We start from the raw sequence: 27635 nt of genomic DNA on the forward strand, positions 1-27635 counted from the left end.
CTTGTTCGGTGATGAAACTCTCCTCACTGCTGCAATTCCTTTTTGCCCTCAGTAACTCTCCAAACGGGATACTCCATTTGAGTGAATCCGGATGAGCACTGAGGGCATGAAGGAGGGTATTCCCTGCCATATCCTTCCTGTGGAGTTTCAAGGTGAGATTGTTATCAATTACCTCTATGGTCGTTTCCAGAAATTCCACGTATTTCTCATTGATGTTGTATGTGAGATGTACGTTAAAGGTATTGGTGTTAAGTTTCTCAATGAACAGGATTGCTTCTTCCCGTGTGCCTTGCCATATGACGAATAGGTCGTCAATATATCTGACCCAGGTGGATACTTTATCAAAATATTCCGCAAGGTTTCTATCAGATCTAATTTCTTCTTTCCATTTCCCTAGGAACAGATTCGCAAAGCTAGACGGGAATGCCGAACCAATGGCAACGCCACGTTTCTGTCTGTAAACCTCACCATCGAACATGAAAATATTTTTTCTCAAGCAAATCTTCATCATTTTGATGAGCATTTGGGTATGATCAGAGTAGCACACATCCCTCTGTTTAAGAAAATGATAGCTGGCTTCCATGCCCTGGATATGATCAATGATCGTATACAGGGCACTGACATCCAGCGTGATGAGAAGAGAGCCCTCCACCCACTTTATAGTATCTATTTTCTTAAGGAAATCAGTGGTGTCCCTGATGTAGGCTGGTAAACCACTAACATATTCTCTCAAGAAGTGATCAATGTACTGCGAGAGGTTTTCGTTAACGCTGCCTATGGCAGAGATAATGGGCCTACCAGGTGGGACCCTGGCATCTTTATGCACCTTGGGAAGGAGATAGAAAATGGGTAACTTAGGGTAGTCTTTCTTGAGAAAACAGAATACTTGCCACGTAAGGATCCCCTTGTTTCGCCATTCATTAAGCAGTTCCCATGTTTCCAATATACTTTCATTGTAGTTTGCCATGGTACATTTGGCATAAAAGTTACTACTGGTTAACTGGCGAAGTGCTTCGGTGACATACATATCCCTGCCCCACAGTACAATATTCCCTCCTTTATCGGCAGGTCTGAGTATGACGTTGGTGTCTTCTGCCAATGAGAGAATAAATTCTCTCTGGGTTTTCGTGAGGTTGAATTCACTCTTCCCCCGCCCTCCCGGGGTATGTTTCATTTTGGTAAGTTCTTTAGTTACCACTTCTTTAGTTACCATCTCGGAATGAAATTCTGTAATATTCTTAATTAACAATTTAATATTCTGACTTTTATCTGGAATATATGTACAGCAATGCTGAACATGCAAAATCCCACAGACTCCTCCCTCTTTTGCTAAAAGAATGTCTAAAGCAAGCCGGTTTTGCATTATCATGCTTCTGGTAGCAATGAGCTCTGTATTGACCAACTGGAAACCACCTGCAGTATCAGTGGACAATCTATCAACAATTGTGGAAACTTTTCTGATTTTAATTGCATTCAGGGTAATTCCCACCATAGGAATTATTGTGCCAAAAATATCTCCCATGACTTCTGAAAAACTTTCTCTTTTGAACCTATTTAGGTGTTTGCCAATTTCAAATGATCCTTCTCCATTTCTGTCAACATGGAAAATTTTAGGAAAGACAAGACCAAGGTAACATGTGCCATACCAATGGTCAGGAAGACTGAAATATGCTTTATTTCCACAAACAAAATAAATTCCTGGGAAAATTGGGTCCTTGCCACCTTTAAATCCCCAACCCCCAATAATTCGGTAAGTGTCCTCACATTTGCTAGCACCGACAAAATAATTGTCATAAAGCGTATCATCTCTTCTATTGCAAAGTTTTCCACTAACCGGTTCATCTATATGAATAGCAGCAAATCTGTTTTCACCATTAAGTTTCTCATCCTCAATCTGCCAAAACTTAGATTTAGTTTGTTTCAGCATTTCATTCCTCTTATAAATTGCTCTTCTCTCCTCAACCTGATCAAGGAAAGATCTCTCTTCATCCCTCATTTTGCGTTAAATTATTCTTGTATGCATACTCGTATGTTAGTTCATCAGTTACCAAGAAAAATTCCCTCATCTGCTTGGTAGGCTTAACTTTGTTAAGACTGTTCACAACTTTCAAATTAGCAAAGATCTCATCGAAATCAGAATAGTAGTATTCCAGGCGACCATTTTGAATGAATAAGCTTGATATAACACTGCATGTTATTCCATAAGTAAGGGGAAGCATATTATACTTGACCCCTTCAGAAACTGAAGTAGGAAGCTTAACACATACATAACAGTCCTTAACATCAATAACCCTAACATACTCTGAAAGGAGTCTGGAAAAAGAATTAGTAGAAAAATCTCCAACTGATCTGTCCTGATGGACATCTGGCTTATGCTCAATGATTCTGTTAGTTTTGCCTGCAACATCATGATCAGCTTGTTTTAAATCAGCTTTGCTTGTCATATTTATTTTATAATGCTCCTTATCTATACCAAAAGGGAAAATAACTGCTAAAACTAACCAAACTAAAATAATTAAAATAACACAAATAGAAGACATTTTGCAATATCTTTTAAGAATTGCACACCTAGAATAATCAGCGTTAGGCATTTTTACTCAACCTAAACAAACAAAAATTTTAAACTTGAAATTTTACTAAATTTATTTTAAACTTAAAATTTTATTAAATTTTACTAATTAAACACACACCCTCCTCTTTAAAAGTAGTAACCTTCTAACAGCTTTTCTTCAACCTTGCGTCCATAAAAGTATTCAGCTAACACAATTTTTTCGACCTTGTGTCACCTAACACAATTTCTTCAGCCTTATGCCAAAAAGGAAACCAACCCTAACTGCAACTAAACCTCAATCATTGTCACTATTTTCTTCCAAATCTTCTTGGCTACTGCTGCTCACTTCAACTATTGGTGGTATTATCAAATAGGCCCACTCTGGAGATTTATACTTATGATTAGGCTTCAATGGCCTTTTACTTTTTCTGTTTACAACTTCAATTTTCTTTCCAACTTGTCCCTTTTTGTCTGCTTCACCTTTCTGACTAGTTATCTCATTGATCTGTTCTTTTGATTTGCTGACCAATTTGAATTTCAAGTCTTCTTTTGGCCAGACATCACCTTTTCTTAAGAGTTTCTTCTTAGGCTCAATTTCATTACATTCAGCTTTCCAAGCTCTTTTTCTGAATTTTCTTATTTCAGACTCTTCATCACTTTCATCTGAGTCAGTTTCAGAGATTTCAATTCTGTATCTAGGAACTTCTTTACTCGGCTGCTTCTCTCCGTTAGGAACAACATTTCTGTAGCTGGTACTTGGCAATTCGTCTTCTTCTGGAATTACTTCTAACTTCCCAGTTTCAGATCTCCCGTTCCTGCTTTCAGAGTTTTCAATCTGCTTTTCAATACTCTCCTGATCTTGATTCTCTTCTGACACAATTTCTTTTTCAGTTCTTTTTTCTAGAACATCTTCATCATTTTCTGAATCAACAACAACAATGTCTAGTTCTTTTTCATTTGATGCTTGATTTACTTTCGGTTTTACCAGATGTCGACTTCTCTGTCGATCTTCAGAATCTGGATTTTCAGGATCCTACTCTTCCTCTGAATCTGAATCTGTTGTAGTTTCGTCACTATCTTCGTCAGGGTTATCTGGTGCAGGTACACGAAGGGTATGACTTGCATGCACCCACCTTTTCAAGCCCCTGCACATGACAGCATTAGTTGTGACGAAAATCACTTGCCTTGCTTACTGCCACCTGGGTACCAAACAGTTCCTTCTCCGATGAACCTTTGTTCTGACCCAGTCTCCTGGCAAAAGATCATGAGCCTGCTCCTTTTCCTTTGAAATCACATCTGTTCCCACCTGATGGAATACAGAGGTTACTACATCAGAGAGTTGCTTACAGTAGTCTAAAATTGCACTGTCATTTATTGCTAGCAACTTTCCAACTGGAATATGAGCCTGTCTCATTACTCTTCCCATAAGAATGTCATGAGGACTAAGACCTGTTTTCTTGTCTGGAGAAGTTCTCAAAGACATCAAAACAAGCGGAAGAACACCTGTCCACTTTATTCCTGTAGCTAAACACATATTTTAAATTATGTTTTTGATTGTCCCATTATTCTGTTCTACAACACCTGATGCTTCTGGTCTGTATGCACAGTGCAGTTTCTGTTTGATTCCAAATGCTTCACAAATTAGTTCAATCAGTCTATTTTCAAAATGTCTGCTGCGATCACTTTCAATAGTCACTGGAAAACCATATCTAGGTATGATCTCCCTTAAAAGCAATTTTGCCACAGTGATTGAATCATTGTGATGAGTTGGGAAAGCTTTGACCCATCTTGAAAACAAACAGACAATTACAAGAACATATCTGAGCTTATTATGTTGTGGCATGTCAATGAAATCCATTTGCAATCTGGTAAAAGGACCACCCTCCCGACCTATGGTTCCCATGCTTACCACTGTTTTTCTGTTTGGATTGATTTGCTGACAGATCAAACAACGTTGGCAAAGTGACTCTGCAATAACCCTAAATTTTGGATTATACCAAGTCTCCCTGAACTGTCTGATCATTGTGTCTCTTCCTAAATGACCTGGTCCATGGTACATCCGTGCCATGTCAGCAATCATGCAATTAGGCATAACAGGTCTTCCATCTTTGTAAACCCAAATTCCATCTTCCTCTCGCTCTCTACAATCCTCCTTGAGCCATGTATTTTTCTCCTCATCCTCAGCCTCATCTTGTAAGTCCTTTACTCCCTGCCATGTTTCTACCACAGATATTAGCATGAGAGAGGAGTTCATTACATGTTTATTGTCCCTCTCCCGATTAAGTGAAAGATTGTTCTTTGCACAGTAACATGCAGTCTCATCTTCAAAAGCATTTCCTTTAGTAATATAATCCTGACCCTTTTTGTGTGCACCACATTTAACTACTGCTATTTTTTCTGGTAATTGAATGCCATCAATCAGTCTTTTGATCAATTTCGTATTTCTGATTGGAGTCCCTGCAGAGGTTAAATAACCTCTTTGAGACCAGAGCTGCCCATAATCATGGACCACTCCATATCCATACTGACTGTCAGTCACTATGGTAACTTTTTTCTCTGCAGCTCTCTCACAGGCACGAATTAAAGCAGCTAATTCTGCTATTTGTGCTGAACGAATTCCTTCAAGAGTTGAACCTTCAACTATTTCAGAAACTGTGCAGATTGCATATGCTGCTCTCAAAATGCCCTCATCTGTTCTTAAACAAGAGCCATCAACAAAGTAAACAATATCTGACTCTGGTAAAGGTACATCTTTAATGTCTTTCCTGGGTTTGGTGCAGTATTCTAAAACATCCAAACACTCATACTCCACATCATCATCATCATCAGGAGTTACATTATCTGGCAAAAGTGTAGCCAGATTAAGATTCAGACATCTTGCAATAGATACATTATCTGATCCCAGAATAACTTACTCATATTTCGTCAATCTATTGCTAGACAGATGTTGTGTCTTACTTCTGGTAAGAAGTGTTTCAACTGAATGAGGTACATATACCTTTACAGGAAACCCCATTATGATTCCTTCACTTTGCTCAAGACTCACACTTGTTGCAGCCACTTCTTTTAAGCAACCTGGCAATGCTTTTGCAACAGGATCAAGGACAGCTGAAAAGTAAGCTATAGGTTTTCTCATGTTTCCATGTTTCTGAATTAGAACTGACAAAGCACATCCTTCTCTTTCACTGCAATACAGTTCAAATTCTTTATCATAATCTGGCATACCCAGTGCTGGTGCTTCACAAAGGCTTCTCTTTAGCTTTTCTAAAGCCTCCAATTCTGTTTTTGTCAAAACAATTGGATCTTTAATGTCTGCTTTTGTTAATCTTTGTAAGGGTTTGCAATAACTGGAAACCCACAAATCCATTGGCGACAATAACCAACCATTCCTAGAAACATCCTGATCTGTCTCTGAGTTGTTGGTGGCTGTATTGCTCGAATCATTTTTATTCTCTCAATTGTCACTTGTCTGATTCCTTTTGCAATTCTGTGACCAAGGTATTTAACCTCTTGTTTGCAAAACTGTAGTTTTGCAGGCGACACTTTATGCCCTTCATCTGCCAAACGATTCAAAAGTGTAATAGTGTCAGTTACACAATTTTCTCTTGTTTTTCCTGCAATCAGGAGGTCATCAATATACTGGACTAATGTTGACTCTACAGGCAACTTTAGATCTTCCAGGGACTTTTTCAACAACTGATTACAAATAGATGGACTCTCAGTATACCCTTGAGGGATAAGACACCATGCTAATATGCGAACCTGGAACCGGAATTCAAAAATTTGCTGGCTATCTGGATGTAATGGAACTATAAAGAAGGCGTTACACAGGTCAATGACCGTGTACTTTCTGCATCATGTGCAATCTGATATAAAATTACTGCTGAGTTTGGTACTACTGGACAACAAGGAACAACTATCTTATTAATCCTTCACAGGTCCTGAACTATTCTGTAAGTTCCGTTTGGCTTTTTAATACCCATAATCGGTGAATTACATGGGCTGCTCTCAATTTCTTTCAAAACTCCTTCCTTAATGCATTTTTCAATAACAGGAATTACACCTTCAATTGTTTCAGGTTTCATTTTGTACTGAGGAACATTTGGAAAATCTATTCCCTGCCTTACAGAAATTTTAACTGGGTCTACATGTTTCATTAAACCCATTTCATCACCTGTCAAATCCCATATCTTTGGATTCACTGTTTCTTTCAGTTCTTCTGGTAAATTGTTTTTATCAAAAGCAGGAAACATTTTGTTTTCTTCATCAACCATTAACAATGTGAATTTGTACAACCCATCTTCTTCTAAGGTTTGAAGCTCAATACCTTCAGATGAACAGTACATTTTACAGTTCATCTTACACAACAGATCCCGACCTAATAGGTTAACAGGACTGCTGTTACAGACAACAAATCTGTGTTTGTCTTTGTAATTTCCTATTTCTACATCTAGAGGTTTTGTCAGATTTGTTTTAATATGCTGTTTAGCTACACCAACAACCTGGATTGAATCACCCGAGAGAGGAAGATTTTCAATTTCCACTGACCTAACAGTAGAACGGGTGGCACCAGTGTCCACAAGAAAAGTGATATCTTTGTCATTCACCTTACCGTTTACAAATGGACCTGACTGATCTACCTCAAGAGTGGCTCCAAGTACACACTCTTCTTCCCCCCTCAGGCACCGTCATGAGTAATCCTCTGAATCACTGCTCTCGTTTTCTTTTAACCAAAATTGTTGAGAGACATTTGACATATTTACTCTTAGCGATCTTTTTACCTGCTCAGCTCCGCAGAAACCCGTCTCTCGATTATATCTTTGTGTATTCATGCAATTTGGCAAAGTGGCTGTGGAATTTGGTTTTGCTGAATCAATTGGTTCTGCTGCTGATTCGCTAACTGTCGCTGTAGCTGTTGCTGCTGACTTATTTCATTTAACTGTCGCTGAAGCTGTTGCTGTTGCTGCTGATTTATCTCACTCTGCATCTGTGGATTTAATGATGAATTCTTTAAATTGCTGGGCGGATTTTTACACCCGCGCTTCCAGTGTCCAATTTCCCCGCAATTATAACAGGGTAGCTTTTGTTTTAACTCTTCAACGTTTATATTACATTTTGGCTTATTTGTAAAATTCCCTTCAAACTTGCCTGGATTCTGGTTCTGCTGAAAATTTTTATTTTCTAATGCTGCTATCTGCTGCTCAGCTACCTTCACTTGTGCCCACATTGCCTTTTCCTTGAGTTTCTTTTGTTTTGCATCTAGCTCTTCACTGCAATATTTTGCCTTTCTCAGGATGTCATCAACTGAAAGTGCTTGCCAACCTACAATTCCAGTCCTAATCATGACCCCTATTTCAGGTCTCAGGCCATAAACAAACCTGTAAATGAAGTGGCTCATGTCACTCTCACTTAATTTTTCATAGCCACTGTATTGTTTAAAAACCAGGAGCAATCTTTCATAATAAGAATGAACTGATTCTTTTGGTTCCTGATTAGTTCCGTCAATTTTAACACAATCCACTTCTTTCGCAGGAATTTTGTCTTTTAGCCAGACAATTACTTTGTCATAGAAATCCATGACAGTGTCTTAAGGAGCACCTGTTACTCTATGTCGTTGTGGTTCCTCCTTCGGCCAACCCACAGAAATATTGCATTCTGTCCAAAGATCTGATGGGACAACAATGTCAAAGAAACCATCAAGATCAATCCACAGAACTTTAGAAACTTTGATAAATCTGTCTATCTGTCGATACCATTCCACTGGCTTTTCTCTGAGTCGTGGAAAATCATTCGTAAACAGTAATATATCTTGTTTTGTCCAGGGAACATGAACATAACCCCCACCAGCTATTTCCCTCATCGGAAATTCACCAAAAACTTCTCCTCTGTCTCTCTTTTCTTCTTTTCTCTTTTTTGTCCATTTAACTCTCCATTTGCTTAAATCACCTAATCTTTTAAAGAACACAATTAATTCTTTTATATGAGTTATTCTGCCTGTAGTATTAAGATTTTCTATGTCTTTTTCAGAAAAATCCACTCTGTAATGCTTTTGTCATTGCTTCTGCTGAGTTAAATCTATTTCCAATTCAGCAGCCACCTCTTCAAACTGTTCATATTTATTCTTGGGTTTCCACAGAATACTCTTGCAAATAAAAAGCAGTTCATCATCCTGATATTGTTTCAAACAATCAGTACCAATTGTGCCAATAATCAATTCCTCTAAATCGGCTTTTAATTTGGCAACATCAAGCTGTTTCGATTCAGGAATTTGTGTTAACTCTGTTCTATTTACAGAGCCAGAATCTGATTCTGCAACTGATGGTGTGACATTTGACAATCCTTGATTTAAAGTTAAATTTGGCATTGTTTTATCTTTATGAATCTCTGTTAATTCAGAATAAAATTTCTCAGCCACTTTCTGAATTTCTGCATTCAATGGATTTGCTATCATTGACTGCCTGTTCTCATTTTGATTGAAAACTGGTACAACAGGACCAATTGTAACTGGAACTGTCACTGCTTCCATGCCTTTTGTCAATTGTTGAATTAATTCTCCCTTCGCTTTAAAATAATCTGTTATATTCGGAATATCAGGCAGTGTCTTTTTATCGTTTTTCGGGAAATTATTTCTAGAATTAGAATTTTCTCTTGGGGATTTTGTTTTACTTCTTGACCTCTCTCTATCGGGTAATCTCATAAACCTGGGTGAATCCTCAACTTCCCTAGGTGCAGAAGGAGAAACACCTGAAAAATTTCTTGGAGTAGAATGTGAACAACCTGGTTGATACGGCGGAGGACTGTTTAACATATCCTCTAAAACTGCATCAAATTCTTGATCTAATTCACCATTCTCCTGAGAATTCTTTTGACCTGTTTCTATAACCATTGCTAATACTGGATATAATCCTTCCTGCATGTCATCTTTCCTCCAACGACGTACTTTATCCTGATGAGTTCTTTATATAAACTTCTTGATGTTCCCCAATTTTCTCGCTCAAGCTCCATCATTTCAATTTCCCATTCAACTAAAGCTTCAAATTGAGTGGGTCTGGGTCTTGGTGAAAGAGCCATCATTTTATCTCTTAAGTTTCTTAAAACTTTAACATTAAATGACCCATCCTCCGGCCAGGCTAAAACACCATCTCCCCTGGTGTATTGCATCCAATTTTCAAACCAGAGAACCGTATGATATCCATATTCTCCTTCCATATATGCTGCGGGTGTTTTATACTTATGAAGTAATTTTCCACCACGCGCTTTAATTTTCTTGTCAGGATTAAATACATTTTTAATTTCCTGAAATTCTCTTCTTTATACCAATAACTCATGTTTTTAAATCAAATCGTAAAACTTAGGAAAGATCGTAAATATTTTTCTGTTGTTCCGCTGCTCTGACCAATCCGTGCGCGAAATTCACCAACAAGGCAATCGGGTTAAGCTACGTCACCACCTTGCTCAACCAATGAGAAACCAGTTTTCAGAAATGACCAATCAGCTAACAGCTCAATTTGATCACGTGAGCCAATCAGCGAGCTTGCTGTGACGTATGTTAACCAATCACAGCGCGAACCCTGTGACGTACACTGCCGCTGCAGCGAAGCTGCGCTTGTCAGTGTCACTCCGTAAACTCACCCCTCCTTCACAAAATATTTTCACAGCGCCATTTTAAACTATTCTTTTCAAAGAATCTCAGTTAATAACTACATAAAAACAAACCATTTGTCCGTTTCGCTAAACAAAGTAATAGTTTTATCAAACATTCAAGAATTTCACTCGAATGAAATAGACAACGCTATTTTCATAAAAACAATTTTTCAGCTTTCATACAAAGAGAAACTTATCCATACATACATGAATTCTTCAGTAGGACTTTAACCAACCAATAGAATTCCTGTTACGCTAGTAAGATTAGACAAAAGCTATCTCACCCTTCACACAAGTTAGGAAAAATCCTATTACTTTTTTCACAGCGAGTTTTAAAACGGGCTCCTAGTCCCTATACTCAAAGTTACGATTTCATAGTCAATCCTCACTATTCATGCAAACTGTCATATCTAAATCCCTAAACTTGTGTTGAACGACCACAATACTTAGTGATATTTCTGTACCACTAATTTAAAACAGAACAAATGAACTGTGTAACTTCACCTGTTACACTACTCTGCCTGCACGTAGGCTTTTCACACTGCTGGAAAAACCTTTCAACAACATATAACAACTAAACAAAACTTAACATGTGTTAAACATGTATCCTATGTAATTACCATGTAACATGTATGTTACCATAGTAACCAAACTCTGCTACCAGGAATTTGATCCTCACCATTATTTATAAAATTAACACTAGGCCCATATTTAACTGAGACATGAATTATGACCAACTGAATCTTATGACCTAATAAATCTGACATAACAAATCACCTTAATTAAGTCACATATATAGGCAATGGATTAACTAATGGTAACCCAAGGAAACAAACAAGACCAGCTTGTCATTTCAGGATCTATTTATTAACTTTATTTTTAAAGCAAATGCATTTTTAGAAAACTCTTTTATTAGCAATTTTTATTTAGCAGATTAATTCATTATAGGCACAACAATTTTAGCAAGTTCGAATCAAAATCAGCATGAATAAATGCTCAAACACATTATTTATTTCTCCATAGCCAATTTCCCTATTTCCCTAACTTAGCTAAAGAAAACCTGTAAGGAATAGTAAAGTCTCTAAAGATCTTACGTGAAAGGAAAATCTGGCAGCCTCTCTGGAGCACAGGAACGAACGAACCGTGCTCTAAGCAAGGGGGAAATTCTTATAGTATTTTCCTATCTAAAATTAACTAAAAGAATACAAATATTCGAGCAGGACAGAACATGATTGGACAAAGGATGTCTCCTGATGCGGTCATCCGACTCTCACATAGCCAGAGTCACGTTCTTTCAAGAGCGGCATTGTTCATTATTTAATATCACTAGCAGCTTCCGAAGGTGGTTACATTTGACAAAAGTCAATATCGTTTCCTTCATCCGCTCAAGCTTTTCCGCCGCTGAACGACAACTGCGGCATTGACCATGAAGAAATCTGAACCAAATGTCCTAAGCTTCCACACAGCCTTGTTTACAAGCCATTCTCCAAGAATTAATGTAGAAAAACATTTTCACATTCCAACGTAGCTGTGCAAGGCCCACTTTTTGGTAAAGCTTTTTTGGACATCCATTTTAGAAATAGGGCACAGGCCTTTTAGCATGAGTCTAGTATGCAAGGAAACACAAGACAATAATTAATTCATGAAATGATAATTATTCTGTTACCCACCCCCTTTACTAAAATTAACCCATTAACTATATTACCTAGTTTTGCATACAAACAAATAAACAAACACTGACACATGAGATGACAAAACATAAACAGAAGCAAATTTCAAAGAATGCACATGCTATTATTTTTAAACAGCCGCAGTTAATATATGACAAAACAGAAGACAAAGTAAATATATTATTCAAAGCAAAATGACAAACTAGACAAGAGCACAAATGATTAAACCCGCGTGTTGGTGTTGGTGCAAACTATTCTAGGTTGAGTCAGTAAACGTGCAAATCATGCAACACACATTAGTAAAAATAAAAATCATGAGAGTTTCATTTGTCACGAACAATCATTCAGAAATAATTCTGAAAGTCCGCTCCATCAATACATCACGTGTTTTACCACTAAACATAAAAATAGGACTTACGCAGCATTTGTTGTAAAATTACATGGCAGCCATCTTAAAACGTGTTATATACATAAAGTGCTATGACGCAAAGTGTTGTGTGGAATTAAAAGCATATTTGTAGCAACAATGACAAATCCTTTTCTATGTACACATAAATACAAAATTTAGCATTTCTAAAAATATAGACAACAATGCAAAAAAATCCTTCATCAGGGATTGAGTCCATGTTTACAAAATGGCAAATTAATTCATGTATATACATTCATTAATTATTTTCTTATTCAATTAAAAAATCTGCATTTCTCATAATTTTAGAATATTATACTTAAAAACCGATTTACGGGTTTGTTGGTGTATTCTGAATATCAATGTAATCTAGTTGCATCCATAATTGTGCCCTGAATGGGCATTCAAAAGTGTCAAGACTTTTTTGGGGGTTGCGATATCCAGATAAAAATGATCCCAAACACGAAATTTGTTTGGAAATAATTAATTATTTTCATTATTTACTCTAGATTCACCCACATATCATCATTATTCAATCCTATCAGAGCTTTGGTCTGTAGGTCTATGATGTATATAGACTCTAAGGACCACACCCTATGTCCTCCTCGTTCTTGTTTTTACAGCTTTTCTTTCATCATTGCCCATCAATCTGGATCTTTCCGCCAAACGCGTTTCGGGTACTCCTTGATGTACCTGTGCACTTTTTAATTACTCCACCCCATTGGTGCAAAGCATTCTGGTTGATTGAGTTCAACAAAGTATTTCCACAATGGATTCGCCATCATATCTCCTGGAAAATGTGCAATTTATTAAAATAAACCACAGTGGGTTGCTTAGTGTAAAAAAAAAACAGAGCCTTCACCTTTTTTTCTGTCTACCAAACTGGACACACTATTCCTACAGCGCTCTCCATTTGCCAGCGCTGCAGATCTGCTATTGTTTGCAGCAGGGCAGCCACGTGGTCCTCAGCCGCTACAAATCCAAAAGAAAATTGCTCCAGCATATGAGGCGCCTCACACAGTATGTTATTTTTATCCATTTATTTGGCAGTCTGTAAAGGGTTCTGCATTCTTTCACCAATGTTTTTTTCAGCATTGCCCCTTAATCTGGATCTTTCCGCCCCACGCATTTATGGTACTCTTTACCCTTGGTCACTGGCTTGGGCCCAAGGAGATCAATTGCATAACTTTAGTGTACCTGTGCACTTTTAATTACTCCGACCCAATGGTGCAAAGCATTCTGGTTGATTGAGTTCAACAGAGTGGCTCTATGGAGGAGTGAATGGGTGTGTGAGTATTAGTATAGGTCTGCGAACAGATATGTCAGTGGTTGTACGGGTATGTGAGTGGGTGCACGAGAGGTTGTATGGGGTGTGAGTAGGTGTGTGACTGATTCTGTGGATTATGTAATCAGTGATGGCATTAGTGATGACATTTGAGATGTCATGAGTGATGTCACTGATCATGTCATGTGTGATGTAATATATGAGGTCATGCGCAGTACATTGCAGGGGCGTAAGTTATAGTTAGCTCAGGTAACTATAACTGGGACTTCCTGAAGGTAACAGGAGGGATAGTAACTATAAATGCTAAATATCTCTGGATTTGTACTAGTGAAATCTGACCCCACCTATATAACGTTCCTGTAGCCTTTGTGTTTTTTCAGTGAATGTCTGAGGTTTTTTAAATTCTGTTTGCTAGCTAAAACGTCCTTGTAGCCTTTGTTTTTTTCAGTGAATTTCTAAGGTTTTTCAAATGTTAATTCCTAACTATAACGTCTCTGTAACCTTTGGTCTTTTTCAGTGAATTTCTATGGTTTTTAAACTAGTAGTTGCATTTACAGAGTGGAGGAGAAAGTGGGCTGGGCTTCTGACCAGTTTCAGAAATCCTGCAGTGAAGGACATACTGGAAGTTGCAGGAAGCCTTCTTGGCCCCCAAGGTCCCTCAGGAGTAAAATGGACTTCTTTCCCCAACCAGTAGTGCAGCACAAGCACTGTTTGCAGAGTGGTGGAGAAAGGGGGCATGGCCTCTGAAGACCTCTTAGCAATCCTGCTGAGTGGGACTTACTGGAGATAACAGGGGAGGTAGTTGGGACCCCAATTAATCCTGTTACCTTCAGTAAGTCCCACACAGTGGAATTGCTGATACCCAGTAGGAGGCCAGGCCGCCTTTCTCACCACTCTGCATATATACTTTCTGGCACACTACTAGTAGGGGGAGGAGATACCCTTGACTATGTAGGAACCTTTAGGGACCTTGGGGGTGAACAACTCCTCCTGTTACTTCCAGCAAGTCCCACGCAGTGGGTTTGCTGAGAGGTTTTCAGTGGGCACATCCGTTTCTCCGCCACTCTGTAAAAGTGCATCCTGGCACTCCATAAGTTGGTGGTTGAAGTCCACTTGACTCTTGAGGGTCCTTGAGGGCCAACTAAGCCTTCTGTTACCTACAGTGAGACCCAGACAGCTGGATTGCTGAGAGGTGGTCAGAGGCAACACCCACTTTCTCCACCACTGTGCAAACACACCTGCCATCAAACTCCTGGTTGTGGGAAGAAGTCCACTATTCCCTGATGCCCTCAGGGACCTCATCTCCTCACCAGCAGTGTGCCAAGAGGTGTGTTAGTAAAGTGGTGAAGAAATGGAGCAAGGCTCCCGACAACCACTCAGCAATCCCAGTGAATGAGGCTTACATGTTGGCCCCTAATAACCCTCACCAGCAAAGGGGACTTCATCCCCTAAACAGCAGCACACCAGAAGGCATATTTGCAGAGTAGTGGAGAAAGGGTACGGGGTCTCTGGCGAGTTGCTGTGTTGTTTTCTCCTATTTTGTATGAAAGGGCCACAATGTCCCCCTTCCCTGGGCCATTTCTGGTCCCGGAGACCCGTCACCTGGGGCCTGGCCCATAAAATCAAAAAGTAGGGGGGCGCCTGACCCCCTCCTGGGCCAAATTCAACTCCAGGGACCCCATCTCCCAGGGCCTGTCCTTAATATATAATGTTTTAATAGAGAAGGGGTCCCATGCGACCCCCCCTCCCTGGCACACTCTGGGCTTGAGGACCCAATCCCCAAGGCGAGGTCACTTTCTTGGGAACCGCAGGGGGAGCCTAAAGGCCCCCGTAGTCCCTGCCTACTCCCACCTCCTGCGGGAGCAGGCATTGCTTTGGGATCCAATGAGCTGCTGACATGCAGCTTCCTGGGTCCCAAAGCAAAGTGTCTCTTCTCTGCTCACTTAATAGCGGGCAGGGAAACAGACACTGCACTGCTTTCAGCAAGTGGGAGCATTTTTGCTCTCACTTGCTGAAAGCAGAGCTCCGTTTCCCCTGCCATACCATAGCAACCTGAAATGTCCTGGGGTGGGCTACCAGGGACATTGCAGGAACCAGCCCAGGGGGGAGTGACCGTCCCCAGAGCCATGTAAGGCTCTACGAAGGAGGCTTAGTGGCCCCCCTCCCTTGCTAAGTAAGCAAGGTGGTGGCCCCCGGGGGTCTGCAACGGACTCCCCACCGTGGAGGTGGTGATCTCTGGGACTGCATGGTGGAGGGAGAGCTCCCCCCCACACATTAATATTTATGTTAGGCCCGGGGAATTGTTGGCCGTAGGTCCTCCACTGCACTCTTTTTTTTTAAAGAATATATGTGCTCCAGGGAGGTGGCGGTCCTGGGGCTATGAGGGGGCCATGGACCCCAGCACTATTTGATATCAAAGCCCCTGGGAGATGGTGGTCCCTGGGGCACTGAGGGAGTCCCTGCAGCCTACCCTGCATTCTTTTTTTCTTTCATCTATGCCCCTGGGAGGTGGCGGTCCACAGGGCTTTGTATAGCCAAGGAGGGGGGACCCGTGCACCCTCCTCCTATATTTTCATATGCCTCTGGGACCTGGCCAACCCGAGGGCCTAATTAAATGAATCATGAGAGCCAGCGCTTTGTTATTTTTTCATTTTCGGTGGCAGTTGCGAATTCAATGCAACTCACCATGAAATTGTTGTTTTTTTAAAAATACTTTTTTTTAGCTCTGTGGGATCCCAAAGAGGCCTTGGGGGTCAGGATGTTTCTATCCTTTTCTGTTTTGTAATGTTTTTTCTAGTCACTGTTCAACCGAGACACAAGATAGCTGCCAACACTTCCTGGTTGGCACAGAAGTCAGTGTAGAGTCCAGTTACTCTCTGCACTTTATTGTAAACATCAGGCATTCAAGAGAAGGATCCTAGCAGAGAAGCCAATCCCATCATCCGAGACATAGGTATCAGAGAAGAGGCAAGCCTTTGCACTCACTCTACTACGCACACCCGTCATCCCAGAGAGAAGTCTCAGCAGAGAGGCTAGTAACTCTCCGCACCCTACTATGCATCCTGTCATCCCAGAGAGAGGTCTTAGCAGAGAGGGTAGTCTCTCTCCTCACCCTAATATGCACACCTATTATTACAGAGAGAGGTCTCAACAGAGAACCACACCCTAGTATACACAGTTGCTATGCAACAGAAAGGTCTCAAAGGAGAGCCCAATCTCTCCTCATATGCTAGTATGCAGACCCGTCATCTTAGAGAGGGGTCTCAGTGGAGAAGGCAGTCCCTTCACACACCCTTCAATGGTCACTAATGGATGTAACCCAGATCTCTTGACTGGGGGGTGAATGTATGAATTATTCAGCATTCCGTCATCATTTGTTTGCGTAGCACTTTTCACCCTAAGTGGGATGTGTTCGCCCAGACGTGGGTCCCTTGCTCACTGTGCCACTGGATTTAAGCAAGCCTGGCTGATGAAGGGTACTACCCAGAAACCGGTCCTAGGATGCTTGTTTCTGGTCCAGGAAGAACATGACTTGGCAGTTCGGTCTGGACTGTTCCCATAAGGCACAGAGTCAAGACTGATTTGCATATGGCTGGGCCTAAACTGGTATGGCATGGTGAGCAAAGGAAAAATGGATTTAACCCAGATCTCATGACTGGGGGGTGAATGTATGATTTATTCAGCATTCCATCCATCATTTGTGTAGCACTCAAAAAAGAGGACATACCTCCCACACCCTATTTTGCACACTGGTCACCCTGAGGAGAGGTCTCAGTGGTGAGTCTTACAACCTACTCTGTACATTTGTCACCTTGGGGTGAGGTCTCAACGTAGAGGCCAGTCACTCTTCACACCCTACTAAACACTTTGGTCATGCAGCGAAAAGGTGTCAGTGGAGAAACTACTTTCTGCCCACACCCTACTAGTGAGAACTATAAGGTATATGTACTGTGTGAAGGTTTAAAATTAACCCCCCCCCAAAATGTTATGTTCTTGCAAGACTCTCGCAAGACTCGAGAGATTGTAAATAAAAAATAAGAAAACAAGTAGGGAGTTAGATTTTAAAAAATCAAGAAATAGTTTTCAACACAGACTCTTGTGTGTTTGTACAATCATACACACACCCACCCTACATTACATAGCTATTATTCATGAAATATAGGTTACATGTTTGGGCTTGCGAGCATCTCACGAGAGTCAGAGAAATACTGGGATGGAAGCAAGAATTTGGGGGCTCCTGCACCAAATCCCATCATGTGGCAATAGGATGACTCTGACAAGAGCCTTTGTGTTTATAGTGTGCAATGTTCACAAAGAACTGGATGCATTCCTGGATGTTATTAAGGAAAAGTCGGTTCTCTTCTGAAGTGTGCTCCATTATGCCTTTAGACACATGACACATCAAACCGGTTGTAGTTATGGTATATAGAGCCCTGCCAAGGTCATAAAGAAATGCAGAAATTGTTTTATTAACCTGCTTCTGGTACTTGTCAATCTGAGGACAAACGTATTTGGAACACTGTCATTTTTGCCTTTGACATATATTAGAATATACAAAGGCAGTGTTGTAGAAGTTGACCTCACCAAGGCCTACTGATGCTAGGAGTTTGCCATTATTTTCGCACTAGTCCTCAGACCAACAAATAGAGATTGACACGGAAGCTGGAATATCAAAACAACAGTTTATTAAACCTCATGAGTGGAACTACATCTATACAAAACCCTCAGGCAGAGTATAAGGTAGCACAAGGAGTACAGAAACTGTGGGTCTTTTATACCCACTCAAGAGCTCAAAAGGAGGCGGTATAAGTACACACAAGAATAGCTATTCACATATATAGACATACAGAAAATGATCAGTCAACAAAGTAGGAGGAGTAATGAAGTTGCTGACATCAGTTAGAACAGCCTGACATTTACAGACTAAGACAGGTGCATGAGTAGCTACAGACTTTTCTGAGCATGCTCAGTGTTACAGGAGCTAAGTATAGACAGTCACTCTAGTAAAGCACAAGGTTATGCAACAGCGAAGACGGAAAGAGCACATGGCGAGCACATGGTCAACTAAAATGACTGCCAAAGAACAAAATGGCTTCAGCTCATGCTTACAGTGATCTCTGCCAAACTTCCACAGTATGAGTAAAAAGAGACATCAATTGTGAAAAGGTCTCCTTCATTTTGCATTTCAAGCACAGCCCCTGTGATTGTGCCGAGGTCATTGCCACCACAGTGCAATATCATCAGGTCTGGGTGCTCAAAATCCAACAATGTTCTCAACCATTGGTAACAATTGATACCACTTCATACCTCTATGGCCAATCAACTGATGTCCAAGTTTGGAAATCCAAGATTCTTGTCAATACCACAAATAATGGCATATTCTATTGCACAGTGGACGACGCTGTGTCTCAAAATCCAGAGGCGAACCATGGTGCAGTACGAAGATGTCAGTCACAAGAGGAGTGCTCAGCAGAATGAGTAAGCTTCAGAAAGAAAATTGACTTACAACAGGAGAGAAAAAGTTATGGAGGCAAAAATTGAATTGGTAGATTCTTGGCAGTTAGCAAGGAGGTTGAGTTGTGAGCAACTACGGTTTGTATGGTACACAGTTACTTGTTAAACAGGATGAGGTTTTCTATTGACTTATTTTCAAATTGTAGTACGATCATGTAAGAGTCTCGTAAGAGTCAATAACAAGTTTCTGCAGGCTCGGGAGAGCCTTCAATTTTGATGGGTTTTTCTGGTCCTTGCAAAGGTTTTGCTAGAGATTTTGAGAAAGGAGAAAAAGTGAAACAGTGCAAACAACATAGACTATGAAACTATACGGTAGCTCTGAAAAACGCCATATTATTTAAAAAATGTTGCTTTCTAAAAAAATGTATACTTTTTTTGTATTTTAAAATTTGCTGTGAAAAAGTCTCAATATGACAGTCAGTACAGTAAATAAATAGACAATCTAAACACAAATATTGTGTATCACTCTGTTTTATACTTAGGCATCACTTTTTAGAAACATTTTGCAAAGTGTGCACCCTTTCCAGTAAAGTTACAGTACGAAAGCAGTTCTCTTTCAGAATAATGTCCACACACAGGATATACTACTCAGTTATTCTACCATACATACACTTATCATTTTTTATATACTTTAAAAAACCTAGAAATTGACTGAAAAAAAACCAAAGGTTAAAGTAAAGTCTATGCTATACGCTTAGTTTTGAGTATTATACTTGTTGTTAACACCTAAGTGGGTTGTATCTGTGATGGCAGTATTAATGGCTTATATTCTCCTGAGCTACTTCGTAGTTACTGTCAGGCCTTTGATATGCGGGAAAACAAATTTTTGAGGATGCCATTAGTGATGTAATCAATTATGTCATTTGAGAGGTAATGAATGATATTGTGTCATAGAACATGTCAGTGATGCGTTATGTTATATTATGTTAATAACACTTCTATAGTGCACAGCTGCCCCAGCCAAGGGGCGCCCCGGCGCTTCAGAGAGAGTACCCAAACACAACACAGCAGTACAAGGGCAAAAGCGCACAGATCAGAATACTAAGATGTATGAGGGAACAGATGCGTTTTAATAGCCCTCCTGAACTTCAGAAGCTCATCTATTTCACGAATGTGGTACGGAAGAGAATTCCACAGTTTTGCAGCCAAAACCCAGAAGGAACGACCTCCGGCCCTGCACAGCCTGAATCGTGGGACCACAACCAAATTTTGACCCAAGGATCTCAAGGACCGCGAGGGCACATAAGGCACCTAAAGATTATCAAGAATCTGGGGGGAGGCCAACTTGAGGATCTTGAAGGAAAGGCACAGGGTCTTAAAGTGTATTCTCTGTGCCATAGGCAGCCAGTGTAAAGAACGGATGGTGCTCTCCGCAGAGCAGAACCTCGGTAAGCCCACCAGCGCTCTGGCTGCGGCGTTCTGGATACATTGCATCAGGGCGATTTCAGCCTGGTTGGCCCCCAACAGGAGCGAACTGGCGTAATCAAGCCGAGATAGTATGGATGCCTGTATGACCAACTGCCTAGTAGAAGCATCAAAGAACCTCAAAATATTTCTCAGCCCTCGTAGGATGCCAAAACAGGTGGCCGACACTTTTTTAGCATGGCCACAAAAACTGAGGGCAGGATCTAACCAGACCCCCAAGTTTTTTACCTCTGAGACTGGAATAGGAGTTACACCCAGCTCAGGGGGCCACCACATGTCACCCCGGAGATCCGTCCACTTACCCACAATCATGACCTCCGTTTTTTTAGCATTAAGCTGGAGACAGTTGGTATTCATCCAGCTGGCTACTGCCAAGAGTCCATCCCGGAATCTTGGGGCTTCAAAATGTGATGCCAAAATGTCTACAATTACCTCTATTCTAGGCTCAGTTAATGCCAGGGCAAGTTGTTTGTCGACACTACAACTGGAAAACATTGATTCAGAAGCTACTCTGTGAGGAGAGTAGTCTGTAATCTTCACCAATAAGGGTGTGGTAGGTGATCTTGGTCAGGTGATTTCAGAGGAGAGATGGATCGAGGGGAAAAAACAAGATGTTCTTATAGAAAAGGGAAGGGAGCTTGTTGAGAACGTGTGGATAAAGGAGAAAATGTTGGCGCTCTACTTGTATGTTTTCCGGAAGGTAAAAAAACATATTACTATAGAGGAGAATCCTGTCTTAAAAGGAGAGTTTTCATTCACAGAGTGAATTATGTACCACGGTTATTGATTTGGCTTATTCTGGTCATTCAAGTGTGACATTAACAGAAAAAGACATGTTTTTGGTGGGTGCCCATATATTGATCAACAGACAGCTAGTTTTCAAAAGGTGTTACTCAATTAAAAGAAAATGTGAAAAAATGAATTGTCCATTATGTTTTACTGAATCGCCTTAGAGTCCATTGGAGGGCTTTGCTTTGTATTTATGATGCCCTTTTTATAACTGGGCAGGGTTTAAATGGATAATGAGCCCTGACACTTAAGATGTTATGTTTTTCTTGCAAGAATATTTCCACAGGTAGTGTTTACCCAGGTCCACAAGAACAAAAAGTTGAATTCAGTTTACTCCGTGGAAATTGAGTGTGGTTTTTGAAGAGTGTGGTATCAACCATAACAGGACTGCATTATATTCTTCCAAAATTAAGGGTTTGGTAAAGAAGGTGAATAGATTGCTGGTGGAATAACCAATGTTGACTTTAAAATGTACTTTGGAAGTGCAATAGCGTATTACCTTAATATTTTCTTATTCTTGCACACCACACAATACTAAAGGGTTCAATCAATTTGAATTGCTTATGAGCAGGAGACTGAGAACTAAGTTGAACCTAGATTGCTTAGTTATGAAGAAGGGTCTCGATGAGTTACAGATTATTTATGAGGAGGCCAAGCAGAATGTGGTGGAAAAGGTATATTTATAGGAGGAGGAATCAGTAGAAATACATTAATTATCTTTTGGTGATTTAGTAAAGGTCAAGAAACTGCAGTTTGTTAGAAACAAGGGAATCCGAATTTTGAAAGATTATTAAAATTATGGGGCTTATTTACAAGCCCCTTCTGCCGCCCGTACGTCACTTTTTCCTGTGCTCTGGGGGCTTGTAAATAAGGCCTTCAAAGCATTAAGACAACTTCCATTCAACGTAAAAATGGCTCTTGGTGGAGTGCCCAGAAGGTAGCAAAGTTCAAGGTGCTGGCATAGAAGATACATTTTCTCATAAACTGAATGATGCAGATTTAGCACTCCAATCTCTAATTATGTTTCTGTTGTCAATTAGGGAGCAACTGTTTGATGAAGTGTTAATGATCTCACTGTTCCAATTGCCTTGCATTATCATGTTGGTCAAGCATCAGGAAGAAGATCTTTGTTGCATTATTTTATGATGAAGATGGAGTTGCAGACGAAATTGCAAAAACTTGCACTGTATTGATACATACAGCCAGATTCATCAAACCAGAATTGGCTCGCAAAGGGCCAGATTCTGAGAATCTGGCCCTTTGCGAGCGCTATTTTTTTATTTGGGATGCATCCTCCCAAATGCAAAAATCGCAAATGTAGAAATCACTAAATTGCGATTAATTGCATTTAAGGAATCTCAATTTGAGATTCCTTAAATGCAATTCATGAACCAGTTGAAAATTGCGAAATCGCAATCTGGGGCCGCTATTTACCGCAAAGTCTAACTACATGGTAAATAGCAAAAACGGAGAAAAATGCACTTCAGTGCATTTTTCTAAGTTGTATGTTACACACACACACGTCCTTGGGACATGTGTGTGCGCAACACCAGTGGACATTACCATTTATTGGGTGCAACAGGGTGTCCTTTGGACACCCTGGCACCCTTGGAATTGCTTCCTTATTTACGATTTGCTAATTGCTAATCGCAAATAAGGAATGGCTCCCCATTCATTCCTTAGGCCCATAGGAATGAATGTAAAAGCCATTCCTTATTTGCGATTCGCAATTAGCGAATCGCAAATACGGAAGCTGTAGAAATCGCAAAAATGTTTGCGATTTCTACATGCATCTTGTTTTGCGAGTTTTTAATTGCGAATCCTTAAAATTTGCTATTAAGGACTCACAAAACAGGACCTTGATGAATCTGGGGGTTAGTGCTTACTTCATATATGTTAAATCTTGTTTTGTGTTAAAATTTATTAAGCGAGAGGTGTGTAGTAATATACTAAAATATTTGGAACAATCTCTTGTCATTCTCTGATGTTTCTTGTTTATACATTCCATCTTATACTGTTAGGTTTGAGGGCATACTGGACTGTTGACAGTTACTTAGTTGGTCCGGTGGCTTCTGGAATTTCACATGAGATCCCTTAAATAGGCTTTTCTGGAGTATCAAGCTTTGTGGCGTCAGTACAGTTCAGTCTCCGCTCCCCCAAGATTCAAACCTGTTACTTAAAGGTTAAACTCAAATATCAGCATTGTTAGTCTTAACCATCCCCGTTGGCCCATCTTTTGAAAGGATTCCCTTTAGACCTGGCATCTTTGGAGTGGTTTCCCCCTATCTTTTTGCCTCTACCTCCTGTATTTTTGATGCTGTACCGGATTTCGTTTTTGCTGGTTTAGATGCTTTGGGAACTTTGCCACTGCTGATCAGTGTCAAAGTGCAAGTGCTCCCTGTATAAATTGTTATTGTGGTTGGTTATCCATGATTGGCATATTTGTATTACCAAGAAGTCCCTAGTAAAGTGCACTGCGAGTGCCAGGGCTGGTGATTCAAATGCTACTAGTGGGCGTGCAGCACTGATTGTGCCACCCACATGAGTAGCCCTAAAATGGTGTCTCAGGCCTGCCACCGTAGTGCCTGTGTGCAGTCTGTGAACTGCCATGTCCTCCTGGTCAGTGTCTCCACTGACCAGACCTACCCATCCCTTTCTGTGCACATTGGTCATCACATGGAAGGCCCAAGGTACCCCTTTGGGCAGGGTGCAGTGTATGTGAAAGGTAGAGCATGTTCCAGTGCAGGGGACATGCTCTGGTAGTGAATTACAGCCATTTTCGTTTTTCACTATTGTAAGGCTATCTTACCCCATAGGCTATCATGGGGAATGCTGGCTACAGTGGCTACCAGCATATCTTCCCATAGGAGCAAAATAGGACATAGAATTCTGGTAACCCTGAACTCAGAATTTAATAAAACATCTTTTAGGAAAGGTTGTTTTTAAATCCTGTGTTTGAGAACAGCACTTCTAGAAAGTGGCTGTTCTCTTGTCTGACCTTTCTGTGTGCCTTGGCCTGTTTGTGAATTGACTGTCTGGTTTGTGAGTGACAGGGGCTGGGTGGCTCTCAGGGGCTGAGTGGGCCATCCCTTGGTTGAATAGCTCCATCTGCATCTAGAGTTGTGGGAGGGGATAGCACGTGGGCCTGAATAGGGCTGTGCCTGCCTTCCACAATGCTGGCTCCACCTCCTGCTGGGCCGCTGACGACCCTGCCCCTCACTCTGAAAGGAAAAGAGAAGCGAGGAAAACAAAGTGCTCAAGGAACACCCAGAACTGGTTCAGATCGGGCTCAGAGCCCTCCTGCACAAAGGGAACAACGACTTTTAGTGGTATATGTACAGGACCCCTGACTACAGAAAATTAGATCATCCTGGAATCAAGAAGGAACCTCTGTCAAGGAGAAAGCTGGAAGACTGAAGAAGGAAGACGGTCCTGCAGTTGCTTTGCTGGACTGACCTGCAGTTGCTTTGCTGCCAAGGAGAGGGGAACGACTTTGCTGTTGCTTTGTTTCCTTGCTTGAAGAGATCTCCAAGGGCCTGTTGTGAACTGGCCTCCTGTTAAGAAGTCCCAGGAACAAAAGGACTTTACCCACCCCAGCTTTCCCTGAACTCTGCTGAGAGAGTTCTGCCCTTCCTGAGTGCTGAATCCGACTGAGGGGCATCTGGAAGTTGTGGCCTGCTGTTTGGAAAGCTGGAGAACAAGAAACTAAGACTATCTGCAAATTTTCACACATCGCTCGCTTGCAGAGCGCATCCCCGTCAGTGCGAGGAAATTTCCACCGCAGCGAAGATCGAGATCGTCGCAGCGCCTCTTGCCGCTGCAAGAGCCGGTGCATCCGTCGCTTACGAAATGCATTGTTCCGGTGCGGGAAAAGTACTATCACTGCGAGTATCATCGCAGAGCCTGTCATCGCAGGGTGAGATCACCACACCGCTTGCTTGCGGACCGCATCACGTCACTGCGAGTATTGTCGCAGAGCCATCGCATCGAGGGGCCACGAGAGGAGAAGATCAACGCCACCACCTCAGATCGTCGCCGTCCCGAAGATCGTCGCATCGTGCCTTTGCAAAACGCTCCCTACCGAACCTACGCACCGGAATCCATACACGGTATTGCCTCCCTCCCCATACAGACCAGATTTGTCACAACACGCCCGCTGCATCCAGCGGGGCTGTCGCCTCGCCTCCCCAGGGTCTCAGGAGTGACACATCGCTTGTTTTCCACCGCACCAGCTTCTGTTTTGGAACTTTATCGCATCTAAAGGTACTGTTGGCTAAACGTAATGCAACTGTGAATTATTTTAACCCAATTGTGGATTATTTTGACGCAACCTTAAGAACTCTTTAAAAAACATATCTTGAACTATGTATGTTGGATTTTTGTTGTTTTGGTCTTGTCTAGTTTAGATTAAATACCTTTATTTTTCTAAACTGTTGTGGAGTCCATTTGTGGGTTTTCACTGTGTTTCTGTGAGTGTTTGTACAAATACTTTACACATTGCCTTTGATAAGCCTATCTGCTCGAGCCAAGCTACCAAGGTGAGCAGGGGTTATCTAAAGAGTGGTTCCTCCTTACCCTGACTAGAAGCAAGGGTCCCTATTTGGACAGTGGTACCTACCTCTGCCAACTAGAGACCCCCAGTTCTAACAATCCCAACTTGCAAATGTGTGCTCTTAACCAAAACCGTTAGTCACCCTTGACCAATTAAACAAAAACATGAGTGTATTTATTGCTTAACATCACTGAAACAGGGCCATCACTGATTTACATATGAGAGATTCCTGTTTCTATTAGTGCACAATGATGGGCTAAAATGACAGAATTAAATGTTCTCATAGAGATTACCAATGGCTCGAATTGATTAAATGTTTTCATATCTAGTATCACACCAGGGCAGCTATTAAAAGCAGTCTAAAGGAAGAGCGAAATAATTTGATTACTGTTTACCCAAGATTATCTCATCACTAAATCAAAAAGATATGTCGGGATTAGACTAAATTTGGGAGCACCATGTTCTTATCACCTCCTTTTAATTTTGCTGAAGAGCAGCACGCCCCAGGCACATATGTGTCTTAATAAATATATTGAAATCAAAAAAATAAATTGTATTGATCTCTAATAATTTAGGATGTATTTCTACTAAAGCAAGAAATATGAAAAACGTAATTAACCTACTAGAAGTGTCTCCAACTCATCCATGCTTGTGTCCAAGTAATCTAAGGGTGTGGTCTTAGTTGCCCAGGATCGCACGTGAACAGCAGAAAGCTGGTGCAGGGCTCAAACACATCAGTTAGATCTCATCTTCTTCCGCGTACCTACGTGGGATGCTCCCTGCATGGATTCCACGATGTACAGTGGCTTTATAGCCTTTTATCACATTTCCACATTTTTACTTTTTATTTTAATTTAAAGATCCAAAAGTGCATGGATTCATAGCAAATGGCGATCTCATCTAAAAATTATAGTAGCCGTGATAATTACCTTCTAGGTTTCTTTTCTATCCCAAATGCCTGTTGATTGTCGATTTATATTGCTAACCTGCCTGTAGTCGAGATCTGTCGAAACATTGCGGCTTGCTTCTGGGATCCCAGGCTTTGTCTACGACCTTTTGGGGTTTGCATGATGATCTGTTAATTATATCCAGAGAGGCTGGAGTTTATATATGAGAAGCAGACGCATATCGTTAATCCCACCCCAGAGGCCCACTCAGGAATTCAAAGTGCGTCAAAATGAAGAAATGGATGCAGGAGGTCTGGTTGGTTGAGGGAACTCGTTGTGCGAATGTTTACTTGTGGTAGAGCCGTAATGCCTTCGACTTTATTATTGGGTAAGGCTCTGACCGACTATTGAGAAATCGTACTGTAAAGTGCAGGGCCTGCTCGCTGGCTGCTGTAACTGTGTGTAACACGAGCTGATTCCATTAGGGTGCGCATCATGGAAGGTGTGCTGCAGTCTCGAGCTCGCGCACCAGAGGTCCAAAAGAAAGGGAGGTATTGAAATGCTCCCTTGAGGCAGGAACGAACCAGAGTGAGTCACGCTGTGCTGAAACCGCTAAGCCGGACTTTAAGGAAACACTAACTTTCTCCTGACTATCGACCACCCTTCTTCTCCCCCTGACTATTGACCACCCTTCTCCTCGCCCTTTGCCCCCCACTCCCTCCAATCAAAGAGAGTCTCTCGTCCAACATTGTGAACAGACTGGGCGTATTTCTTTAAGAGCTACAAGAAAGATCATTCTCTACTTTGCATAGTCTATATGATCAAAGCTATTGCGTTTTAGGATTTGACTAGATGACTTGATTTCCCTTGTCCTGAGCATATCTAATCCTCTGTCTTCAGAGGATGTTGCTG

The sequence above is a fragment of the Lissotriton vulgaris genome, chromosome 7 (assembly GCF_964263255.1).
Source record: "Lissotriton vulgaris chromosome 7, aLisVul1.2, whole genome shotgun sequence".
NCBI lineage: Eukaryota > Metazoa > Chordata > Amphibia > Caudata > Salamandridae > Lissotriton > Lissotriton vulgaris.